The sequence below is a fragment of the Zalophus californianus genome, chromosome 8 (genome assembly GCF_009762305.2).
Source record: "Zalophus californianus isolate mZalCal1 chromosome 8, mZalCal1.pri.v2, whole genome shotgun sequence".
Taxonomy (NCBI): Eukaryota; Metazoa; Chordata; class Mammalia; order Carnivora; family Otariidae; genus Zalophus; species Zalophus californianus.
The window spans coordinates 70,514,939-70,528,896 of record NC_045602.1 but is presented as its reverse complement, the minus strand read 5'-3'; the positions used below and the strand labels follow the sequence as shown (position 1 = coordinate 70,528,896).

At 36.6% G+C, this 13,958-nt stretch overlaps 1 protein-coding gene across 1 annotated transcript in view; it reads right to left on the bottom strand.

Annotated features, from left to right (window-relative positions):
- The window catches only part of NRXN1 (neurexin 1), a 1,127,542-nt gene that overhangs the window by 371,555 nt on the left and 742,029 nt on the right, over positions 1–13,958 (bottom strand).

Sequence of the window (13,958 nt, the reverse complement as noted above, 5' to 3'; positions counted from 1 at the left end):
GAAAGAAAGAAAGCATCCAGGAAGTGTGGGATATCTGATCCTGTGGGGGTTGAGGGGTGGTGGCGAGGGGGTGGCAGGAAAGAATAGTGCTTGAGCTAAATCAAATGAATGAGGCATTTCCTGCTTTGTTGGGGCAGGCTGATCTCTGGCTTGATAAGTAACATACATCAAGATCTTCTTACCAAAAGAGCATCAGTACTGATCAGTGAAAAGAAGATCCTGGTGTAGTAAATCCATTCCATTTTCAGAGAGTCCCTTTAATACACAAGTTCTTCTGGGAAGATTTAAACCTCATGTCTTCCCAAGTAAAACTTTATCCCTAGGAATGGACAAAGGAGAGGATAGCAAAACTCCAAAAAAAGAGGGAAGAAGAATGGTTTCTTTGGAATTACTGCTTGGTCCAGCCCTGGCTATGGACTTGTAAGAATTTAGGTTTGACAAAATATATTAACTATTAGAAGTACTTTGTATGACTGAAAAGGGTATCCACATTCTTTGTTTCTGTTTCTCATGCCCTGATTGTCTGTCTCCCTACCCTTCACTAGGTACAATAGCATGTGGTGTCAACTAATATTAGGTCTGAATCTCATAATTCCTGCTAAACTTTGGATCAACATTACAAAACACACCATTAACACAGATGACCATCTCCTAAATTTGTGCTTTGATTTTAAGGAGCAAGAGAGCTTGTAGAAGCCAATAAGTTCCATCCCCACTCCTACGAAAGAGACTCAGGGCAAATGTTTACAATGGAAGGTCATTAGTTAATATTGTCATATTTTCTATATTTCCTGTACCTAATATTAATGGAAAATCACAAAGTAATGAGAAATAGTACATAGTTGTTCAATATTCCCATGTGGGAAAAAAATCTGTTCACTAATGCAATTACATTGAATAGAAAGAATATAAACAATAAATTTGAACTTGTACTCCAATACTGTTGAATTCAATCTTGTCCTACAAAACGCCTTTCACAAATGTAGGTTCTGAATTTTGTTTTATTCTGTCATTGCTTAATTTACCAAATTCCAGACAGTCTTTTGGGAGATTTACAGACTGACTTACTTCAAAAGGCAATCTGACAGAAATAACTGGAAATTTCAATGAGGATGAAGATTACTCTGTAAGGAGTGAGCAAGTCAGTAGCCATAAGGGAATTTCTCACACAAAACCACAATGCAGACCGCTTCACAAATAACTGAGCAAATCTTAAAATTTTATTGCACTGAAAGACAACTGGGAGAGAAGACAACCCCCCCCCCCACTTACTTGTAAAAAGCTTCACTAGTTTATATCAGAGTGATTTCCCTGGAATTCACCCTAAACTTATTTGAATAGAGCAACACCTTTAAATCAGTCTAATGGCCAGCATATGCAAAACACAGAATCACTGCTTTATAAAATCTATTACTCCAGATGCTGTGCTAGATGATTTTCCTCAGTGGGCAGCATTTCTAGGCAGACCATGTCAGTAATACTCACTGTGACTATATGAAGATGAATGGGATGCTTAGGTTTCATGCCTAGTTGATATACAATCATTTTAGATAAATTATAGATTGATTACATTTAATTATAGAACTACCAAACTCATAAAGGATTCCAAGCCTTTGTCACTCATCCATCTAACTTTGTTACACAAGGGAAGCATGGGAGAGTATGTGAGGGAAGAAAGTGCTTCAGAAATGACTGACTTCATGCAGCTACCACAGGAGTTGTGCTTGAGGTCTTTGATGATGAAGGACCATGGAAGAGACCTGAGGAACCAGTTTGGTGATGAGTACACCTAAGAACCAATGTTTATGGGATTACATACAATTTCTTCTCTTAATTCACAGAGCTACCTAGTAAAATATATTTCATTGTCTCTATTTGACAGGCAAGAGAACTAAAGCTCAGCAAAATTATACATAATTTGCACAAAATAAATGTGACTCCAAGTTCAAATGTAGGTTTTTTCAAAGTTTACCTTCTCTTTCCATTCTACCAGGACACCTCACAATAGGAGATTCACGTGTCAAGAACCAATAGAAACCTGGTGGTAATTTGATTGAGATCTGACTAGTTCCTGGGATAGCTAGACATACTGTAACAGAATAATTAAAACTGCAAAGTGAAATGATTATAATTGTGATATCAACTATTGACCTAGGTACAGAAGAGAAGGGTAATTTTTCCCTGCAGTGTTGAGGAAGACCTCTCCAAAATATAACAATTTAAAATGGGTCTCGAAGGATGATGAGGAGTTTGATCATATCTAATGGCAAAATGGGCAACGTGGGCAAAGGATCCGAGGAAACAAAAACCAGGCATTGACTGGCTCAGAGAAGTAAATACTCCAGTGTGGCTCAGAGGTAGTTTTCTCCTTGCTCTCCCCCTTTCTTAATTAGCACATCTCAATTCTTTAGCCTTGCCCAATGAACCTAATTTTATACCAATGTTAGAATTAATAGAAAAAGGTGATCTTGAAATGACAACTGATTCAGTGATGAAGTTGCCATAGTGCTGACATGGCAAAGAACTAAAACAAAGATTATGACAAGTCTCTTTGATGTCTTTCTTCAAGGTCCCAATGCCTTTACCACAGAAAAATAATGTTGTTTCTTTCAAGGCACAGGTTTTTCAATGAGGAAATAATAAAAAAAAAAAAATAACACAAATGGAATAGAAATAGTTAAATATTTAGACACTTATTTCTACTCTCTTCTTGACTTTCTTATTCTAAGCAACACTATCCTCCAGGAAAATGTGCCTCAGTTGATATGTTACATTTTTCTTGAACATTTGTTGGGAAATCCCAGGGACATCTTCAGTGAGACAACCTAAAAATTATATGGAAACTCAGGCTAGTAATCAAGATTCCTGTTAGCCTTTGCAGTACCTCTCCAAATTTATGAAGTTCTTTATAGACCAACTTGCTAAATCACCAACTTAAAATATCCACAGAACCTGAGAAAAATATTTCACCTGCCGCTTCTTTTCTCCCCAAGAGAGAAATTCTCCTTTCAATAAACAAGTACCTTTCTATTGAATAGTTTCTCAGACCTAGCTTCTAAAATTTCTGCTGAGTATACCACTTCAGTAATTTGTTACATAATCTATTTACAATCCCTTATTCTACACATAATATTTGGGAAATGAATGTAGCATAGTTGTCTGTGGATATATTTCCTACCTCCTGCAAGATTCTAAAAACTGATTTTTATGATTAAGGGGTGTCTCTGCTCCTAAACCAAGTCACTCAAACTTTCCTTTTGAAATGAACATTTATTTCAGATAATACATGCTCTCTATGGGTAACCTGTCCACTTTTCACATGTAATGATTCTGTCTTCTGTAGATATGAAATTTTCAAAAGATATTGGCATACTGCAGCAGAAAATGCCATCCTTTCATTATGTTCAAAATTGATCTGACTCTGAGCTAGCACTTTGGGTAACGGGGCTATATAATCATGTAGACCCTTTCAGGAAATGGCTTATTTATGGATACACACACACACACACACGGAAGATTTCACACTTCTGGCTTTATACAATTGTATTCTCTCTTCCTTTCCAATACGTTTCCAAAGTGGGAAGGCTGTAATATACAGGAGGGTTGAATTTCTACATCAGCTAGAAATCTGTTGTCTGCTATATATTGGCTCTATTGATGATGCATTAAGAGTACGTTTATTCCGTATCTGAATCCAGTCCTCACCAAAAGATTTGTAAGGTTCTCATTTACTGAATGAAATAATACTAAAGATGGTTTAATATCCTGGTCATTGCCCAATGTTAAAAACAAACAAACAAAAACACTGACTTCTAAATTTATTATTTGAAAAATCTTCATTTTTCCTGAGGAATTGGTATATTTTTTCCTCTTGGATAATAGCTTAGTAAGTCTGAATGTGTTTCTTCCACTACTTAGTTTCCACTTAGTAGCTCATTATTCTAATTTCAAAAAGTAAATCATATTCAGTACATAGTATGAATAACTAGCTCTCATTTTGAAAAAAGTGAGTTTATTATTTCAACTTGTTCCCTATTTTCAAAAAGATGAGAGAGAAATGTGGTTAACCTGTACAGCCCATATAAAGCAACAAAAAAATAGTCTAACTTACTGATCTGCTTTGCTCCAGTCCTTTTGAAATGGCTATGTTTTGAATAAAACCTATTTCCTTAGGCTAATAAACAATCTATAATCCATTAAGCCTTTATGAACGAATCTAAGGCTTCTGAAATTAGTGCTTAGGGAAGAAAAAGTCAAGTAATGGATTTCAAAGAAATATGAAGGTAATTAAAGAAGACCAAAGATCAAACTCTCATCACCATAATGATTCCTAGAATAGAGCCTTCCAAGCGGCCATTTGGGAAGTTTATGTATTACCTAACCTAGAATATGAAATGAGATAGTGAGGAAGAAGGCAAGAAACAACATTTTTAGAAAGGAGTTGGGATAGAGCCAGAAAGAAAGAAAGAGAGAGAAAGAGAGAGAGAGAGGGAGAAAGGGAGGGAGGGAGGGAGGGAGGGAGCAAGGAAGGAAGGAAGGAAGGAAGGGAGAAAGAAAGGGAAGGAAGGGAAGGAAGAAAATCAGAGTAGTCATTCTCTGAAAGAGTGAATAGCTTTAATGGATATTTGTAAGCTAAAGAGAAATCAGGAAAGTTAATAATATTAACAAAGGAACTGTGGGTTTTGAAGTTTAAAAACATCATTTAAGCCTGAAAGTTGGGTTAAAGAAATGGGTTAAGACCGCTCTGATCCTAGTGATGTCAGAAGTAACTTAGTTACAAGTAATGATTTGAGTTGTATTTATGTTCATATGTCTGAAAAATGCAAAGGTCCATTTCTCCCATGTATTTGAGTGTAATACAGAAAATCAGCACCACAATCCACCTGCTCTGGGTAGGAAAGCCACAGATAACCTCACATGGAGTGAGCAGAGACTGAAAATTGCCTTTCACCTTTGTTTCCATTGCACAAGTAACAAAACTTTGAGCTGGGCACATGGCCATGCAATATATAGAATTTTCCAGTCAGTCCTGAAGCTAAGTGACTATGTGGCCAAGTTCCGACCAATAAGAAATGAGCAAAACTGATGGCACTTCCAAGTCATGCCCTTAAAAGGGGACTGGGCTTCTCCTTCCCTTCCAATGAGAATATCTGCCTTGGACCAAGCAGATGAAGATAACCTGTTAGGGTTATTAGAATTGAAAGACAAAATTCTGAAAATTCTGCAGAGAAAAGCCACCTCATTCAGATTTTATTGCTCAGAGTTCAGATTTTATGACTCAAAGTCTTTTTTTAAGAAAATTGAGACAAGAGGGTAATGTTTTTTCTTTCTTTCTTTCCTTTCTTTCTTTTTTTAAGACTTTATTTATTTATTTGACAGAGAGAGACACAGCAAGAGAGGGAGAAGCAGGCTTCCCGCGGAGCAGGGAGCCCAATGCAAGGCTAGATCCCACGATCCTGGGACCATGACCTGAGCCGATGGCAGACGCTTAATGACTGAGCCACCCAGGTGCCCCTCAAACTCTTAAATGAGAGGCAAATAAACTTTTATTCTGTTTAATCTTTCACCTGCAACAGAACCTATACAATAATAGTAAGCTTACTGTAGCACTTACCATGTGACAGTTTTCTGGGTGCTTTTAATATACTAACTCATTAAATAATACAATAATCTGAAAAAGGCAACCTATTATTAAAGGTAGTTATAGATGTAGAATTCAAGCACAGAAAGGTTAAGTAAGTGGTAGATCCAGGGTCTGAATCCAGGCAGTTTGGCTTTAGAGTGCATATGCTTGGTCCCATGGTTTAGCTTAATGCTATACATTTACCAAATATTAAATATTTGTTTAATTAATTAAGAGGTAATCCGTTTGCTTAACACTGTTTAACTGTATTTAGAAATCTCTACGTGGGTGGCTTGGTTAAGGCAATTGCTGATTTTCTTCCTCTACAAGAGGAAAACGATTATTCTATGTGCAGCCGTGTCCTATAGGACAGTCTGCACCCTGTAGCCTTTTACGTATACAGTCTGTAGCAACTGTGGAATTACCCTGGCATATCAGCTATTGCTAAGTAAAGACCTGATCCAGCAGTACAGGAGAACTAGAGAATTGAAAAAGGACACAAATGCATAGCTTAAAGAATCAAGAGGAGCTATGTACACCACCTGTTTGTTTTGAATTCTGTTAACACCGTGCCTATCAAGTGCCAGGGACAAAGTGACTGGTGGTAGTGGAAGACTTATAAACATGAATGAGACATCCATCCCCTAAGGAATTCAAAATCCAAACTCCTTCAAGTACAAGATCTTACCAAAGATCTCTTTTGTGTTTTTTTTTCCATTAATACAATAGGACTTTTGAATATGACAAGTCTCAGAAATCTATGTTTTCAGTGGAATAGAGAAAAGGGAATACTAACAACTATAATGAGTTTTTTTTTTTTTTCCTTTTCCCTCCAAAATGCTATCTGGAATTTATGTGACAGAGAACAGAGCCCATCTCTTTGAGATTTTTTTTCCCCTTCTATTCCCAGGTATCAAGGAATGAATCCATAAAGATTCTTTTTGCAGAGATTCAGGTTTTCAAGGTTTCAATAATGAATAGCCACTTTGCTTTTGATAACTTTAATTAAAGTTTCGGAAATGAACTAAGAGCCATAGAGCTTTCTGTATTCTTGAAACAAAGAACAATTTAACCAATTAATACATAAGGGGAACAAATGATTATTTGTAGATTCAAGGCACAATTTTGTTACTCATCTTTATTGACAGTTATAGATAATAAAATCCACCATGCCAGAAGTCAAGAATGTCTTGGTTGGCAATTACTAAGACCCATTCTATTAAGGTGAATTCTATCCTTCATTTTCCAATTTGGAAAATGCACTGCGGTTTTGATTTGTAAACCCAGAAGCTGGACTAATATCAACTTCAAGCTTTATATAAATGTGGTATGTTTTAATAAACATTCTCCCAAATTAAAGGAATACTTTGTTTCTACACATGAGCACCAGCAAATGGCTAAATATCTCTCCCTTTATGCCAGCTTGAAGGAGAACACTCTTTTATTGAGGTTTACAGTCCTTAAGATGTTTAGAAGTATCCCTACTTTGCATTTTTAATTGCATTTTAAAGGGAGCAGGAAGAAATAACAGTTCAGAATATTTGTTGCCAATCTGAGAAATAAATCTGTATTTGCTTATTTGCTACAGTCTGCCAGATCAGATCTATCCATCCATACATACATACAATACATATCCATTTCTTAATAGTTAGAAGTTTTACTGATCTAGAATCCAAAGGAAAGCTTCTGGACTCAGCTTGTCTGGAGCTCCTGTAGGTCAAAAAATCTGGAAGTACCTTACTATAAACTGTTCTTCTTCAGATCTCACTGGAGTAAGGGCAAGAGTAATAATCAGTCCACATTTTTCCCTCTGAGCAATATCACCCCAGAGCATGCTGTTTGCTCAGAGCCATCTGCAACGTTCATCAGCAGTCTTTATGTTCACTCCACACTTGAATTTTCACAAAGCCATCCATGAATTGCATACATACATTAAAGTGTAAAATTTTTGGAAGGAAGGCTGTTACTTAGAATGATGAATTTCTGGCAAAACTATGCCTATTAGTTTTCTCAATACCAAGAGAGTTTGGCTGGTATTGAATTGACAAAGGAATTGAAATTCATGAAAGTTTTATTAATTATATTTCTGAGTGGGCACATTTCTCTTCCTCAGCTTTCTCTTCTTTATATCCAACTTAAGTCATTATCATGCATTAATCATGATTGTGTATCATATCTATGGACTTCCACAAGTTCTCCAGCCCTAAACACTTTCGTTTAATTATTTGTAAACCTCTCAGGTATATTTTAGTATGAGTAATGAAGGCTTTTAGTAAGTGGCCTATGCCATAAAAATTGGCATTTTTGTGACTAAGCCAAAATTTATTGGAAGACACCTTACCTTGACTATTATTGTTGATCTCAAAAACCAGAGATCTACTCACCTCTAGATTCTTTTTTATGTATTTCAGGTAAAAAATAATTCTATTTACATTTCAACCCTTATTGTCTTATGAAATATATTAATTAAGCATATCCAGCATAAATATTAATTGGAAGCTTCCGACCTCCCTTCTGTCCTCCTTAGCAGTCTTGCGTTGCAAACAAATCCAAGAATTATAAGAAGTGTTTGTTTGTCTACATAGCTACAGAGAAAATACCACTTTATAGATCGTAACAGTCATGTAAACATACATAACTTATCCCAATTAGCTGAAAGTCCTGACACACAAGATTGCAGCCATAGATCTATTAAGATGCAGCAGAAATGATATGACATACTGAGAAGGCTGGTTACTTTTATCATGATTATGGAAACTGAAAAATGTGTTCTCCTGTTATCTATTCTGGACAGAATGCTTTTTCTGACCTGGCACACTGAAATAAATTGTCAACCAAACCCTAGAGAGACAAACCCAAAATGTACCTAGAACTCCACACATTAAGTGAATTTTTGATAAAATACAATAGGGATCAAGGACAATGTGGTCTGTTAAATAAGCTAAAAAGGCTGAAAGGGTCGAAAATTTTCTAGGCTCTCTGGAGATATGAACTAGCTTTGATTAAGTAGAAGCTGAGAATATTCCAAACATCAAGGAAAGCACAGGTAGTGGTAGGAGCGAACTGTAGATATATGTAGTATATACTCTGTATCCCTGAGTCCACCAGTCCCCAGGAGCCAGCTAAAGCCATTTTCAGCATTGGTGTTCAGACACTTCTCCCCTCTTTGCAGCTGGGTAAGATATAAACAAAAATGCCCCTCCTTTGTACTTGAACTCCACAGGAAAGCGATTTTACAGAGCTACAGAAGCAGATCTTATTAATTAAAGTCTATTTTTTTTTTTTGTCTTTCTCCAAATTTTCCTCCCTTTATTATCAAGGTGTTATATTCTAAAGAATCGGTTCTAAAATACCTTTATGAAATGTGAAGTACTTATCAGTGTTCAATGAACACTAAATACATATTCATCCTCCATTAATATATAAGTACTTGTTGACCCAGTTGTATTTAGAATTTAACTCAGTAAAATTAAACTGTATCCGTATCATCACCTGACAAAACAAGACTGTTTAAAGTATGATTTTGGAGACCAAGAGGGATTGAGTCCTTCTAAAAAATGAAATAAGTAACAGAGCTACCAACTTCTATTTAAATAATATTTTTCCTGTACAGTTTAACCAAGAAGACTTGATAAACAAATCTTTAAAAACCCAATGTAAACATGTTTATTAAATATCCAGGGCCCTAAAAATCACACAGCAATTGAATTTTGTAATCTTATTTTTAATCTGTTCATGTAATTCCAGTGATGATCCAATAGCTAGATTTAAAAGCAGATTTTTATTTATTTATTTATTTGAGAGAGAGAGAGAGAATGAGAGAGAGAGAGCATGAGAGGGGGGAGGGTCCGAGGGAGAAGCAGACTCACTGCTGAGCAGGGAGCCCAATGTGGGACTCGATCCCGGGACTCCAGGATCATGATCTGAGCCGACGCAGTCGCTTAACCAACTGAGCCACCCAGGCGCCCTAGATTTAAAAGTAAACAATATAATAAACACATACCAGAGATAAGAAAAAAATTATTTGTTAAATTCAGGATTTAAGTCATAATCTCATGTCAATAGATTCATAATGATTTAAATTTTAAATTGTTAAAAATTAATATTTAATAACCAATGCCCAAAAATCTCCTTTGCTACCAGATTAGTTCATATCAAATGACAAGTGGATGTGCTAATAAGCATGGGCCACAAATTTATGAAAAAGTCTATTTGTGGCTTGTTCCTCAATATTATTACCAAAGTGCATGCTTTGCAAAATCCAGACTGCTTTGTTGCAGGAAACACATGACAAAGAGTCTCCTCCAGATTGGAATCCCCAATGTTCCTGCCCTTGGGAGCTGTAAAGAGAAACTGTCTACCCAATTTCCTGTCCCTTTTTGCAAGAATGGGCTTTTAGAAGTAACCCTTTCCTTCTTCCATGGTCAGATTGACCCTACCTTGATTGTTCTTGGATGAATTGGCCCCTACCTGTAGTCTCATGGTTGTGTTCTTTAAAATGAGACAAGAGAAAAGTACTGGCCACCTAACACTTGGTGATTATTCAAGAATCACTGGTACTTTAAAAATCAAACTGATATTAAAACAAGAAGAAGCCTCCAGTCTTCTGTCTTACAAGATAATTAAATTAATCCCTGAATAACTAGATTAATCTATTGGGACTTTAAAGTACTGAAAGTGGGACACCTACAAAAATTACTTGCTATAAAATAAGAGCCAAACATCACTGAATTCATTGTCTGCTCCTTAAGTTATTATGGTATTGGACTTTTACTAATAAAATAGATGACGTCTAACTTATTAAAGGAATATTCACACTGGTTAATTCATAACAGTAGCACCTGTGACCGCTAAGAGAGCAACTATCTCTTTAAAAGCCAGCCCAAAGCTGTGCTCAGGTGTGCACACTGAGCCTTTTGTCTTTAGACTTGGCAAACACCAGCTCAAAAATAATTTTGTCATTCAGAGGAGAAGCTATTTTATGGATAAAAGATTATGAATTTCACAGCTGACTTGAGATCTACTCAAGCCAACAACATGGGTTTCTACTTTGTAAGTAGGATTTGTTCTGTCAATGCAGATTTCTCAGTAAGTACTTTTCCCTTTCAAAGACCAAGTCAGATTTCAAAGCAACATTTACATTTTTTTAATACAAATCAAGTCACTGATTATATTAGCTCAAATTCAAAACTGATGCACTCTTTGTGTCCCCTCCTCCTACATTTCAGTTAAAATGGAAACAGACTTGGTTTCCAACTTTTAATACTGACATTTTTTTGGTGTAATCAAAATGTAGAAACATCGGCTTAGACCCAGAAAAAAAAACTGAAGAAGGAATTAAGGACTGCAGTCGCTTTTCTTTCTTTTTCTTTTTTTTTTTTTTAAAGATTTTATTTATTTATTTGATTGAGAGAGAGAGAGAGCATGGGTGGGGGAAGGAGCAGAGAGAGAGGGAGAAGCAGACTCCTCACTGAGCAGGGAGCCAGATGTGGAACTGGGTCCCAAGACCATGAGATCATAACTTGAGCCAAAGGCAGACACTTAAACAACTGAGCCACCCAGGCGCCCCCGCAGTGGCTTTTCGTTGTTACATGTGTATATATGTTATATGTGCATGGTGTGTCTTTTTAACAACTAGGTCTATCTCTTCTCGAATAACACATAATACTGATACCATGTATTAGACAACATGCACATGAAGACAGTCGAGGTACTGTCTAATGTGTGAATTTACTTTCTTCCTTTTATTTGGTTTCTGCTTTTATCATCCTTACATGTTTTGAAAGCTTAAGGATATGTCAGATTAGGCAAAGATCAAGAAGAAGATTAACTTTTTGACTGGGGTAGTTCTCTAACTGTGAACATCTCTAAAGCCTGAAAGGCAATTTAATTAGTCACTAAGTGGGGAGAGTCTATTTAGCAACAGGCCCTAATTGGCATTACTCCTGGTCATCTGAGTAGAACATAGAAAGGTTGCAAATGAAATGGCAATAGATTTAATTGCTCATTCTGAATATTCATAACAGTCCAAGACCTTGCCTCAAACCAAGTTTAGACAATTTCTAAACAATTTCATTTTTCATTCTAATTGGTGATCAGGCCCAACATATTGAAACCGTGTCTATGTAAAAAGACCACCAAATGACTATTTTCATTACTCCTGTTTACTCTCAAGTGCTTTCATGATAAGTTTACTTAAACCATGATCCACTGAAATCACTAATGACTCTCAAAGCTTCCCCTTTTTCTTTCTCTGGATTTATACACCTGTTTCTAGAAATCCTGCATGAACATTTTTTTTTAAAGATTTTATTTATTTATTTGACAAAGAGAGACACAGCGAGGGAGGGAACACAAGCAGGGGGAGTGGGAGGAGAAGCAGGCTTCCCGCCAAGCAGGGAGCTCTATGCGGGACTCAATCCCAGGACCCTGGGACTGAGCCACCTAAGCACCCCTCCTGCATGAACATTTAAAAATAATAATAATATAAAAAATAAAATAAAAATAAAGGGGGCATGATAAGTTCCAGGTAATCAGTGATATAACTTTGCTTCAGAAACTATCTCAAATGAAATTATGTCATTCATGGAGTTTTGTGCACAATGTATCTAAGTTGGCATTCATATTTAGTAAGAGGCAGTATACAAGGTGAAGAACACAGAAGACAGGAAGTCGGCCACCAGTGTGGCCTTGGGCAAGTTATTTAATTTCTTCCAGCTTCATAATCCTCACCTGTGAAATGGAGATAGTTTGCTAATCTCTTAAGGCTTTGGTAAGGATTACATAGATATATTTGTAAAGCACTTAATGAAGGGTTGGACACATAAGAGCTGCTCTAAATATTAACAATAAGTTTAGGACTTAATATCAAGGGATCTCTCCCTTGATTTAAAGAAATGATTTAAAGAAAATCATTGAATGAAAAGAATTATTTTCTCAATACTTTAATTGCCTAGAATTGGACATTTGATCTAAGGTCCTTTCCCATCTACATATTTATTATTTGATGTCTTTTTTTTTTTTTTTTTTTTTTTTTTTTTTTTAAGAAGAAGGTTGAAGGGATACCTGAGTGGCTCAGTCAGTTAAGCATCTGCCTTTAGCTCAGGTCATGATCCCAGGGTCCTGGGATGGAGTCCTACATCGGGCTCCTTGTTCAGTGCGGAGCCTGCTTCTCCTTCTGCTTGCCGCTCCCCCTGCTTGTGCGCTCTCTCTCTCTCTCTCTCTGACAAACAAATAAATAAAATCTTTAAAAAAAATAAAGAAGAAGGCTGACTATAATTTGGCTACTCTAAGCTTGGTTATTACTTAGAACTCAATTTAGAACACGTGTAAAACAAGATATTCTTACAAATCCAAATTGGAAAATCCTCAAACATCGATGTCTTTGAAACGGTACTACACATGCAGCTTTTCATTGGGCCACACAGTTTCAATTCTAAACTGGTGGGAAATTAGGAGTTTCAGCTTCCAGCATTGCCTCTGCCACCAGTTGTGAGGGTCCTGGTCCGCTTCATCTGTAATATGAGAGTTTGTATCTCTTAGGTCCCTTCAATGTGTCCAGAAGCTGTTTGAGAATCTGTAATCCCAATGCAATTTATGAGGGGAACAAAAATCTTTCATCTTTTATGTGGTAAATCCCCAACTATGACAAATTCATCTTCACATATACAAAATTCTGGCCCAGTTCCTCTGGCAGACCCCCATAGTGGACACTCTTTTAGTTATACACAAAATTAGGTCAAACTGTTACCCAGGAAATGTGGAGAAGAGACACGCTCCCAGCCTGCATTGTCTAGACTAATTTTCTTGTTCCCTTTGATGCCACCATTGGAGCCTTGCCAGCTGCCTCTCTGGAAACAATTATTAATTGCACTTGCTCAAATTAGTCCTTCCTCCAAAGTCCCTTCCAAGATCACAATACAGTGCTGTCCTGAGATCTTAGGGAAACTAACTTAAAAACTACCCAATCTTTCCCCTTCCAAACAAATTCCTGCAAATAGACTCATGGGTAAAATGGACCTCATGACACGTCTGGTTCTTGGAATGGACCTGTTTTTAAGGCTAAGGGCCCGAGGGATGCATCTAAAGTAAATAAAGCTTGTCATGCTGTCAGTTCTGGATGATATATATGCACTAATAGAGGGAAAAGTACAAGACCACTTGCCTTTGCAATCCAGCATTTTGTGAGTTTTAGCACAATACTAGGCATATAGCGGGAACTTAGTAAATACTCATGCTTGCTGAATGATAATTTGGCATGAGATTCATGTTCTCACAAGGGTTTTCACTTAAGCTAACATTTACTCTACACTAAAGTCCCTTTAAGTTTGCTCCC